This window comes from Rhinoderma darwinii, chromosome 12 (genome assembly GCF_050947455.1).
Source record: "Rhinoderma darwinii isolate aRhiDar2 chromosome 12, aRhiDar2.hap1, whole genome shotgun sequence".
Lineage (NCBI taxonomy): Eukaryota > Metazoa > Chordata > Amphibia > Anura > Rhinodermatidae > Rhinoderma > Rhinoderma darwinii.
Window position 1 is genome coordinate 82,796,155 of NC_134698.1, and position 13,331 is coordinate 82,809,485.

Genomic DNA, 13,331 nt, shown 5'->3' on the forward strand with positions numbered 1-13,331 from the left:
GCACCCACTGAGACCCCGGACTATACCACACTGCACCCACTGAGACCCCGGACTATACCACACTGCACCCACTGAGACTCCTGACTATAGCTGAGACCCCAGACTATACCACACTGCACCCACTGAGACCCCTGACTACAGCTGAGACCCGGACTATACCACACTGCACCCACTGAGACCCCGGACTATATCACACTGCACCCACTGAGACCCCGGACTATACCACACTGCACCCACTGAGACCCCGGACTATACCACACTGCACCCACTGAGACTCCTGACTACAGCTGAGACCCGGGACTATACCACACTGCACCCACTGAGACCCCGGACTATACCACACTGCACCCACTGAGACCCCGGACTATATCACACTGCACCCACTGAGACCCCGGACTATACCACACTGCACCCACTGAGACCCCTGACTACAGCTGAGACCCGGACTATACCACACTGCACCCACTGAGACCCCGGACTATACCACACTGCACCCACTGAGACCCCGGACTATACCACACTGCACCCACTGAGACTCCTGACTACAGCTGAGACCCCGGACTATATCACACTGCACCCACTGAGACCCCGGACTATACCACACTGCACCCACTGAGACCCCGGACTATATCACACTGCACCCACTGAGACTCCTGACTACAGCTGAGACCCCGGACTATACCACACTGCAACCATTGAGACCCCTGACTACAGCTGAGACCCCGGACTATACCACACTGCACCCACTGAGACCCCGGACTATACCACACTGCACCCACTGAGACCCCAGACTATATCACCCTGCACCCACTGAGACCCCGGACTATACCACACTGCACCGACTGAGACCCCGGACTATACCACACTGCACCCATTGAGACCCCGGACTATATCACACTGCACGCACTGAGACTCCTGACTACAGCTGAGACCCCGGACTATACCACACTGCACCCACTGAGACTCCTGACTACAGCTGAGACCCCGGACTATACCACACTGCACCCACTGAGACTCCTGACTACAGCTGAGACCCCGGATTATACCACACTGCACCCACTGAGACCCCTGACTACAGCTGAGACCCCGGACTATACCACACTGCACCCACTGAGACTCCTGACTACAGCTGAGACCCCGGACTATACCACACTGCACCCACTGAGACCCCTGACTACAGCTGAGACCCCGGACTATACCACACTGCACCCACTGAGACTCCTGACTACAGCTGAGACCCCGGACTATACCACACTGCACCCACTGAGACTCCTGACTACAGCTGAGACACCGGACTATACCACACTGCACCCACTGAGACCCCGGACTATATCACACTGCACCCACTGAGACCCCGGGCTATATCACACTGCACCCACTGAGACCCCGGACTATACCACACTGCACCCACTGAGACCCCGGCCTATACCACACTGCACCCACTGAGACCCCGGACTATATCACACTGCACCCACTGAGACCCGGGACTATACCACACTGCACCCACTGAGACCCCTGACTATAGCTGAGATCCTGGACTATATCACACTGCACCCACTGAGACCCCGGACTATATCACACTGCACCCACTGAGACTCCTGACTACAGCTGAGACCCCGGACTATATCACACTGCACCCACTGAGACCCCTGACTACAGCGGAGACCCCGGACTATACCACACTGCACCCACTGAGACCCCTAACTACAGCTGAGACCCCGGACTATATCACACTGCACCCACTGAGACCCCTGTCTACAGCGGAGACCCCGGACTATACCACACTGCACCCACTGGGACCCCTAACTACAGCTGAGACCCCGGACTGTATCACACTGCACCCACTGAGACCCCTGACTACAGCTGAGACCCCAGACTATACCACACTGCACCCACTGAGACCCCTTGACCACAGCTGAGACCCAGACTATGCCGCACTGCACCCACTGAGACCCCTGACTATAGCTGAGCCCCCAGACTATGCCGCACTGCACCCACTGAGACCCGTGACTACAGCTGAGAACCCAGACTATACCACACTGCACCCACTGAGATCCCTGACCACAGCCGAGACCCAGACTATACCACACTGCACCCACTGAGACCCCTGACCACAGCTGAGACCCCAGACTATACCACACTGCACCGACTGAGACCACTGACCACAGCTGAGACCCCAGACTATACCACACTGCACCCACTGAGACCCCTGACTACAGCGGAGACGCCGGACTATACCACACTGCACCCACTGAGACCCCTGACTACAGCTGAGACCCCGGACTATATCACACTGCACCCACTGAGACCCCTGACTACAGCGGAGACCCCGGACTATACCACACTGCACCCACTGAGACCCCTGACCACAGCTGAGACCCCAGATTATACCAAACTGCACCCACTGAGACCCCTGATTACAGCTGAGACCCCAGACTATACCACACTGCACCCACTGAGACCCCTGGCCACAGCTGAGACCCCAGACTATACCACACTGCACCCACTGAGACCCCTGACTACAGCTGAGACCCCGGACTATACCACACTGCACCCACTGAGACCCCTGACTACAGCTGAGACCCCGGACTATACCACACTGCACCCACTGAGACCCCTGACTATAGCTGAGACCCCAGACTATACCACACTGCACCCACTGAGACCCCTGACTACAGCTGAGACCCGGACTATACCACACTGCACCGACTGAGACCCCTGACTACAGCTGAGACCCCAGAGCCCTGACTACAGATGAGCGCCCAGACCCCTGACTACAGCCCAGACCCCTGACTACAGCTGAGACCCAGAGCCCTGACTACAGCCCAGACACTTGACTACAGCTTAGACCCCTGAGCCATGACTATAGCCCAGACCCGACTATAGCTGAGACCCCAAAGCCCTGACTACAGCTGAGACCCCAGAATATACCACACTGAGACCCCTGACTACAGCTGAGACCCCAGAGCCCTGACTACAGCTGAGACCCCAGAGCCCTGACTACAGCTTAGACCCCCAGACCCCTAACCACAGCTGAGACCCCAGACTATACTACACTGCACCTACTGAGACCCCTGACCACAGCTGAGATCCCAGACTATACCACACTACACCTACTGAGACCCCTGACCACAGCTGAGACCTCAGACTATACCACACTGCACCCACTGAGAGCCCTGACCACAGCTGAGACCCCAGATTATACCAAACTGCACCCACTGAGACCCCTGATTACAGCTGAGACACCAGACTATACCACACTGCACCCACTGAGACCCCTGGCCACAGCTGAGACCCCAGACTATACCACACTGCACCCACTGAGACCCCTGACTACAGCTGAGACCCCGGACTATACCACACTGCACCCACTGAGACCCCTGACTATAGCTGAGACCCCAGACTATACCACACTGCACCCACTGAGACCCCTGACTACAGCTGAGACCCGGACTATACCACACTGCACCCACTGCGACCCCTGACTACAGCTGAGACCCCAGAGCCCTGACTACAGCTGAGCGCCCAGACACTTGACTACAGCTGAGACCCCATAGCCCTGACTACAGCCCAGACCCCTGACTACAGCTGAGACCCAGAGCCCTGACTACAGCCCAGACACTTGACTACAGCTTAGACCCCAGAGCCCTGACTACAGCTGAGACCCCAGAATATACCACACTGAGACCCCTGACTACAGCTGAGACCCCAGAGCCCTGACTACAGCTGAGATCCCAGAGCCCTGACTACAGCTTAGACCCCTGACTACAGCTGAGACCCCAGAGCCTTGACTACAGCCCAGTACGCCATAATCCGAACCTCCCACTCCCGTCTCCAGGATTTTTCTCGTGCTGCACCAGTCCTCTGGAATGCGCTACCGCAGACAATCAGATTAATTCCCAATATCCACAGTTTTAAACGTGCCCTGAAAACACATCTATTTAGACAGGCCTATAACATTCCCTAATCTGACTCCTTTCCATGGCCCTCCTTTTAGATTAGTCATCAGAATAAGATTCCCTCACACTCCTTCTCTTCATGTCCGTCATACACGGATACCGGCTGGTGACCGGCTCATGCAGCTTTATGTTACCACCGCATGTGTATAAAAATGGCCGGACCATTGTACAGAACAAACACTGTTACACTTTGTGTCTCCCTTATGTCCTCATAGATTGTAAGCTCTTGTGAGCAGGGTCCTCACTCCCCAGATTTGAATTGTAAATGAACTTTGCGACTATGTAATGTCTGATATTGTTTGTTTCATGCTCCCTCTAAATTGTAAAGTGCTGCGTAATATGTTGGCGCTATAAAAATAAAGATTATTATTAGGCCCGTGACTACAGCTAAGACCCCAGAATATACCACACTGCACCCACTGAGACCCCTGACTACAGCTGAGACCCCAGAGCCCTGACTACAGCTGAGACCCCAGTGCCCTGACTACAGCTTAGATCCCCTGACTGCAGTTGAGACCCCATAGCCCTGACTACAGCCCAGATCCCTGGCTACAGCTGAGACCCCAGAGTCCTGACTACACCACACAGTTTTCACTGAGACCCCTGACTACAGCTACAACCCCTGACTACAGCTGAGACCCCAGAGCCCTAACTACAGCTGAGACCCCTGACTATACCACACTGCACCCACTGAGACCCCTGACTACACCACACTGCATTTACTGAGACCCTTGACTTCAGCACATTGCACTTATTGAGACCCCTGACTACAGCTGAGACCCCAGCGCCCTGATTACACTGCAGTGCACCTACTGAGACCCCTGACGACACCACGCTGCACCAACTGAGACCCCAGAGCCCTGACTGCACCTACTGAGACCCCTGACTACAGCACACGGCACCCACTGAGACCCCTGACTACAGCACACGGCACTCACTGACACCCCTGACTACAGCATACTGCACCCACTGACACCCCTGACTACAGCATACTGCACTCACTGACACCCCTGACTACAGCATACTGCACTCACTGAGACCCCTGACTGCAGCATACTGCACTCAATGACACCCCTGACTACAGCATACTGCACCCACTGACACCCCTGACTACAGCATACTGCACTCACTGACACCCCTGACTACAGCATACTGCACTCACTGAGACCCCTGACTGCAGCATACTGCACTCAATGACACCCCTGACTACAGCATACTGCACTCACTGACACCCCTGACTACAGCGTACTGCACTCACTGACACCCCTGACTACAGCATACTGCACTCACTGAGACCCCTGACTACAGCATACTGCACTCAATGACACCCCTGACTACAGCATACTGCACTCACGGACACCCCTGACTACAGCATACTGCACTCAATGACACCCCTGACTACAACATACTGCACTCACTGACACCCCTGACTACAGCATACTGCACCCACTGACACCTCTGACTACAGCATACTGCACTCACTGACACCCCTGACTACAGCATACTGCACTCACTGAGACCCCTGACTGCAGCATACTGCACTCACTGAGACCCCTGACTACAGCATACTGCACTCACTGAGACCCCTGACTACAGCATACTGCACTCACCGACACCCCTCACTACAGCACACTGCTCTCACTGAGACCCCTGACTACATCATACTGCACACACTGAGACACCTGACTACAGCACACTGCACTCACTGAGACCCCTGACTACAGCATACTGCACTCACTGACACCCCTGACTACAGCATACTGCACTCACTGAGACCCCTGACTACAGCATACTGCACTCAATGACACCCCTGACTACAGCATACTGCACTCACTGACACCCCTGACTACAGCATACTGCACTCAATGACACCCCTGACTACAGCATACTGCACTCACTGAGACCCCTGACTGCAGCATACTGCACTCACTGAGACCCCTGACTGCAGCATACTGCACTCACTGAGACCCCTGACTACAGCATACTGCACTCACTGAGACCCCTGACTACAGCACACTGCACTCACTGAGACCCCTGACTACACCACACTGCGCCTACTGAGACCCCTGACTACACCACGCTGCACTCACTGAGATCCCAGAGCCCTGACTGCACATACTGAGACCCCTGACTACAGCACATGGCACCCACTGAGACCCCTGACTACAGCACACTGCACTCACTGAGAACCCTGACTACAGCACACTGCACTCACTGAGACCCATGACTAGAACATACTGCACCCACTGAGACCCCTGACTATAGCATACTGCACCTACTGAGACCCCTAGAGCCCTGACTGCACATATTGAGACCCCTGACTACAGCACATGGCACCCAATGAGACCCCTGACTACAGCACACTGCACTCACTGAGAACCCTGACTACAGCATACTGAACTGACTGAGAGCCCTGACTACAGCACACTGCACTCACTGAGACCCCTGACTACAGCATACTGCACTCACTGAGACCCCTGACTACAGCATACTGCACCTACTGAGACCCATGACTACAGCATACTGCACTCACTGACACCTCTGACTACAGCATACTGCACTCACTGACACCCCTGACTACAGCATACTGCACTCACTGAGACCCCTGACTGCAGCATACTGCACTCACTGAGACCCCTGACTACAGCATACTGCACTCACTGAGACCCCTGACTACAGCATACTGCACTCACCGACACCCCTCACTACAGCACACTGCTCTCACTGAGACCCCTGACTACATCATACTGCACACACTGAGACACCTGACTACAGCACACTGCACTCACTGAGACCCCTGACTACAGCACACAGCACTCACTGAGACCCCTGACTACAGCACACCGCACTCACCGAGACCCCTGACTACAGCACACTGCACTCACTGAGACCCCTGACTACAGCATACTGCACTCACTGAGACCCCTGACTACAGCATACTGCACTCACTGAGACCCCTGACTACAGAATACTGCACTCACTGAGACCCCTGACTGCAGCATACTGCACCCACTGAGACCCCTGACTACAGCATACTGCACCTACTGAGACGCCTAGAGCCCTGACTGCACATACTGAGACCCCTGACTACAGCACACGGCACCCAATGAGACCCCTGACTACAGCACACTGCACTCACTGAGAACCCTGACTACAGCATACTGAACTGACTGAGAGCCCTGACTACAGCACACTGCACTCACTGAGACCCCTGACTACAGCATACTGCACTCACTGAGACCCCTGACTACAGCATACTGCACTCACTGAGACCCCTGACTACAGCATACTGCACTCACTGAGACCCCTGACTACAGCATACTGCACTCACTGAGAACCCTGACTACAGCATACTGCACTCACTGAGACCCCTGACTACAGCATACTGCACTCACTGAGACCCCCGACTACAGCATACTGCACTCACTGAGACCCCCGACTACAGCATACTGCACTCACTGAGAGCCCTGACTACACCACACTGCACCTACTGAGACCCCTGACTACACCACGCTGCACCCACTGAGACCCCAGAGCCCTGACTGCACCTACTGAGACCCATGACTAGAGCATACTGCACCACTGAGACCCCTGACTACAGAATACTGCACTCACTGAGACCACTGACTACAGCATACTGCACTCACTAAGACCCCTGACTACAGCACACGGCACCCACTAAGACCCCTGACTACAGCACACTGCACTCACTGAGAACCCTGACTACAGCACACTCCACTCACTGAGACCCCTGACTACAGCACACTGCACTCACTGAGACCCCTGACTACAGCACACTCCACTCACTGAGACCCCTGACTACAGCACACTGCACTCACTGAGACCCCTGACTACAGCACACTCCACTCACTGAGACCCCTGACTACAGCACACTGCACTCACTGAGACCCCTGACTACAGCATACTGTACTCACTGAGACCCCTGACTACAGCGCACTGCACTCACTGGGACCCCTGACTACAGCATACTGCACTCACTGAGACCCCTGACTATAGCATACTGCACTCACTGAGACCCCTGACTACAGCACAGTGCATTCGCTGAGACCCCTGGTTACAGCATACTGCACTCACTGAGACCCCTTACTACAGCACACTGCACTCACTGAGACCCCTGACTACAGCACACCGCACTCACCGAGACCCCTGACTACAGCACACTGCATTTGCTGAGACCCCTGGTTACAGCATACTCCACCCACTGAGACCCCTGACTACAGCACACTGCACTCACTGAGACCCCTGACTACAGCACACCGCACTCACCGAGACCCCTGACTACAGCACACTGCACTCACTGAGACCCCTGATTACAGCATACTGCACTCACTGAGACCCCTGACTACAGCATACTGCACTCACAGAGACCCCTGACTACAGCATACTGCACCCACTGAGACCCCTGACTACAGCATACTGCACCTACTGAGACCCCTGGAGCCCTGACTGCACATACTGGGACCCCTGACTACAGCACACGGCACCCAATGAGACCCCTGACTACAGCACACTGCACTCACTGAGAACCCTGACTACAGCACACTGCACTCACTGAGACCCCTGACTACAGCACACTGCACTCACTGAGACCCCTGACTACAGCATACTGTACTCACTGAGAACCCTGACTACACCACACTGCACCCACTGAGACCCCAGAGCCCTGACTGCACCTACTGAGACCCATGACTAGAGCATACTGCACTCACTGAGACCCCTGACTATAGCATACTGCACTCACTGAGACCCCTGACTACAGCACAGTGCATTCGCTGAGACCCCTGGTTACAGCATACTGCACTCACTGAGACCCCTGACTACAGCACACTGCACTCACTGAGACCCCTGACTACAGCACACCGCACTCACCGAGACCCCTGACTACAGCACACTGCATTCGCTGAGACCCCTGGTTACAGCATACTGCACCCACTGAGACCCCTGACTACAGCACACTGCACTCACTGAGACCCCTGACTACAGCACACCGCACTCACCGAGACCCCTGACTACAGCACACTGCACTCACTGAGACCCCTGACTACAGCATACTGCACTCACTGAGACCCCTGACTACAGCATACTGCACTCACAGAGACCCCTGACTACAGCATACTGCACCCACTGAGACCCCTGACTACAGCATACTGCACCTACTGAGACCCCTGGAGCCCTGACTGCACATACTGGGACCCCTGACTACAGCACACGGCACCCAATGAGACCCCTGACTACAGCACACTGCACTCACTGAGAACCCTGACTACAGCACACTGCACTTACTGAGACCCCTGACTACAGCATACTGTACTCACTGAGAACCCTGACTACACCACACTGCACCTACTGAGACCCCTGACTACACCACACTGCACCCATTGAGACCCCAGAGCCCTGACTGCACCTACTGAGACCCATGACTAGAGCGTACTGCACTCACTGAGACCCCTGACTACAGCATACTGCACTCACTGAGACCACTGACTACAGCATACTGCACTCACTGAGAGCCCTGACTACACCACACTGCACCTACTGAGAGCCCTGACTACACCACACTGCACTCACTGAGACCCATGACTAGAGCATACTGCACCCACTGAGACCCCTGACTACAGCATACTGCACCTACTGAGACCCCTAGAGCCCTGACTGCACCCACTGAGACCCCTGACTACAGCACACGGCACCCACTGAGACCCCTGACTACAGCACACTGCACTCACTGACACCCCTGACTACAGCATACTGCACCCACTGAGACCCCTGACTACAGCATACTGCACCTACTGAGACCCCTGGAGCCCTGACTGCACATACTGGGACCCCTGACTACAGCACACGGCACCCAATGAGACCCCTGACTACAGCACACTGCACTCACTGAGAACCCTGACTACAGCACACTGCACTCACTGAGACCCCTGACTACAGCACACTGCACTCACTGAGACCCCTGACTACAGCATACTGTACTCACTGAGAACCCTGACTACACCACACTGCACCTACTGAGACCCCTGACTACACCACACTGCACCCACTGAGACCCCAGAGCCCTGACTGCACCTACTGAGACCCATGACTAGAGCATACTGCACTCACTGAGACCCCTGACTACAGCATACTGCACTCACTGAGACCACTGACTACAGCATACTGCACTCACTGAGAGCCCTGACTACACCACACTGCACCTACTGAGACCCCTGACTACACCACACTGCACCCACTGAGACCCATGACTAGAGCATACTGCACCCACTGAGACCCCTGACTACAGCATACTGCACCTACTGAGACCCCTAGAGCCCTGACTGCACCCACTGAGACCCCTGACTACAGCACACGGCACCCACTGAGACCCCTGACTACAGCACACTGCACTCACTGACACCCCTGACTACAGCATACTGCACTCACTGAGACCCCTGACTACAGCATACTGCACTCACTGAGAACCCTGACTACAGCATACTGAACTCACTGAGACCCCTGACTACAGCATACTGTACTCACTGAGAACCCTGACTACACCACACTGCACCTACTGAGACCCCTGACTACACCACGCTGCACCCACTGAGACCCCAGAGCCCTGACTGCACCTACTGAGACCCATGACTAGAGCATACTGCACTCACTGAGACCCCTGACTACAGCATACTGCACCTACTGAGACCCCTAGAGCTCTGACTGCACCTACTGAGACCCCTGACTACAGCACACGGCACCCACTGAGACCCCTGACTACAGCACACGGCACCCACTAAGACCCCTGGCTACAGCACACTGCACTCACTGAGAACCCTGACTGCAGCACACTCCACTCACTGAGACCCCTGACTACAGCACACTGCACTCACTGACACCCCTGACTACAGCATACTGCACTCACTGAGACCCCTGACTACAGCATACTGCACTCACTGAGACCCCTGACTACAGCGCACTGCACTCACTGGGACCCCTGACTACAGCATACTGCACTCACTGAGACCCCTGACTATAGCATACTGCACTCACTGAGACCCCTGACTACAGCACACTGCATTCGCTGAGACCCTTGGTTACAGCATACTGCACTCACTGAGAGCCCTGACTACAGCACACTCCACTCACTGAGAACCCTGACAACAGCACACTGCACTCACTGAGACCCCTGACTACAGCACACTGCACTCACTGAGACCCCTGACTACAGCACACTGCACTCGCTGAGACCCCTGACTACAGCACACTGCACTCACTGAGACCCCTGTCTACAGCACACTGCACTCACTGAGACCCCTGACTACAGCACACTGCACTCACTGAGACCCCTGACTACAGCACACTGCACTCACTGAGACCCCTGACTACAGCACACTAAGACCCCTGACTACAGCACACCGCACTCACTGAGACCCCTGACTACAGCATACTGCACTCACTGAGACCCCTGACTACACCACACTGCACCCACTGAGACCTCTGACTACAGCACACTCCAGTCACTGAGACCCCTGACTACACCACACTGCACCTACTGAGACCCCTGACTGCAGCACACTGCACTCACTGAGACCCCTGACTACAGCATACTGTACTCACTGAGACCCCTGACTACACCACGCTGCACCCACTGAGACCCCAGAGCCCTGACTGCACCTACTTAGACCCATGACTAGAGCATACTGCACCCACTGAGACCCCTGACTACAGCATACTGCACATACTGAGACCCCTAGAGCCCTGACTGCACCTACTGAGACCCCTGACTACAGCACACGGCACCCACTGAGACCCCTGACTACAGCACACGGTACCCACTAAGACCCCTGACTACAGCACACTGCACTCACTGAGACCCATGACTAGAGCATACTGCACCCACTGAGACCCCTGACTACAGCATACTGCACCTACTGAGACCCCTAGAGCCCTGACTGCACCCACTGAGACCCCTGACTACAGCACACGGCACCCACTGAGACCCCTGACTACAGCACACTGCACTCACTGACACCCCTGACTACAGCATACTGCACTCACTGAGACCCCTGACTACAGCATACTGCACTCACTGAGAACCCTGACTACAGCATACTGAACTCACTGAGACCCCTGACTACAGCATACTGTACTCACTGAGAACCCTGACTACACCACACTGCACCTACTGAGACCCCTGACTACACCACGCTGCACCCACTGAGACCCCAGAGCCCTGACTGCACCTACTGAGACCCATGACTAGAGCATACTGCACTCACTGAGACCCCTGACTACAGCATACTGCACCTACTGAGACCCCTAGAGCTCTGACTGCACCTACTGAGACCCCTGACTACAGCACACGGCACCCACTGAGACCCCTGACTACAGCACACGGCACCCACTAAGACCCCTGGCTACAGCACACTGCACTCACTGAGAACCCTGACTGCAGCACACTCCACTCACTGAGACCCCTGACTACAGCACACTGCACTCACTGACACCCCTGACTACAGCATACTGCACTCACTGAGACCCCTGACTACAGCATACTGCACTCACTGAGACCCCTGACTACAGCGCACTGCACTCACTGGGACCCCTGACTACAGCATACTGCACTCACTGAGACCCCTGACTATAGCATACTGCACTCACTGAGACCCCTGACTACAGCACACTGCATTCGCTGAGACCCTTGGTTACAGCATACTGCACTCACTGAGAGCCCTGACTACAGCACACTCCACTCACTGAGAACCCTGACAACAGCACACTGCACTCACTGAGACCCCTGACTACAGCACACTGCACTCACTGAGACCCCTGACTACAGCACACTGCACTCGCTGAGACCCCTGACTACAGCACACTGCACTCACTGAGACCCCTGTCTACAGCACACTGCACTCACTGAGACCCCTGACTACAGCACACTGCACTCACTGAGACCCCTGACTACAGCACACTGCACTCACTGAGACCCCTGACTACAGCACACTAAGACCCCTGACTACAGCACACCGCACTCACTGAGACCCCTGACTACAGCATACTGCACTCACTGAGACCCCTGACTACACCACACTGCACCCACTGAGACCTCTGACTACAGCACACTCCAGTCACTGAGACCCCTGACTACACCACACTGCACCTACTGAGACCCCTGACTGCAGCACACTGCACTCACTGAGACCCCTGACTACAGCATACTGTACTCACTGAGACCCCTGACTACACCACGCTGCACCCACTGAGACCCCAGAGCCCTGACTGCACCTACTTAGACCCATGACTAGAGCATACTGCACCCACTGAGACCCCTGACTACAGCATACTGCACATACTGAGACCCCTAGAGCCCTGACT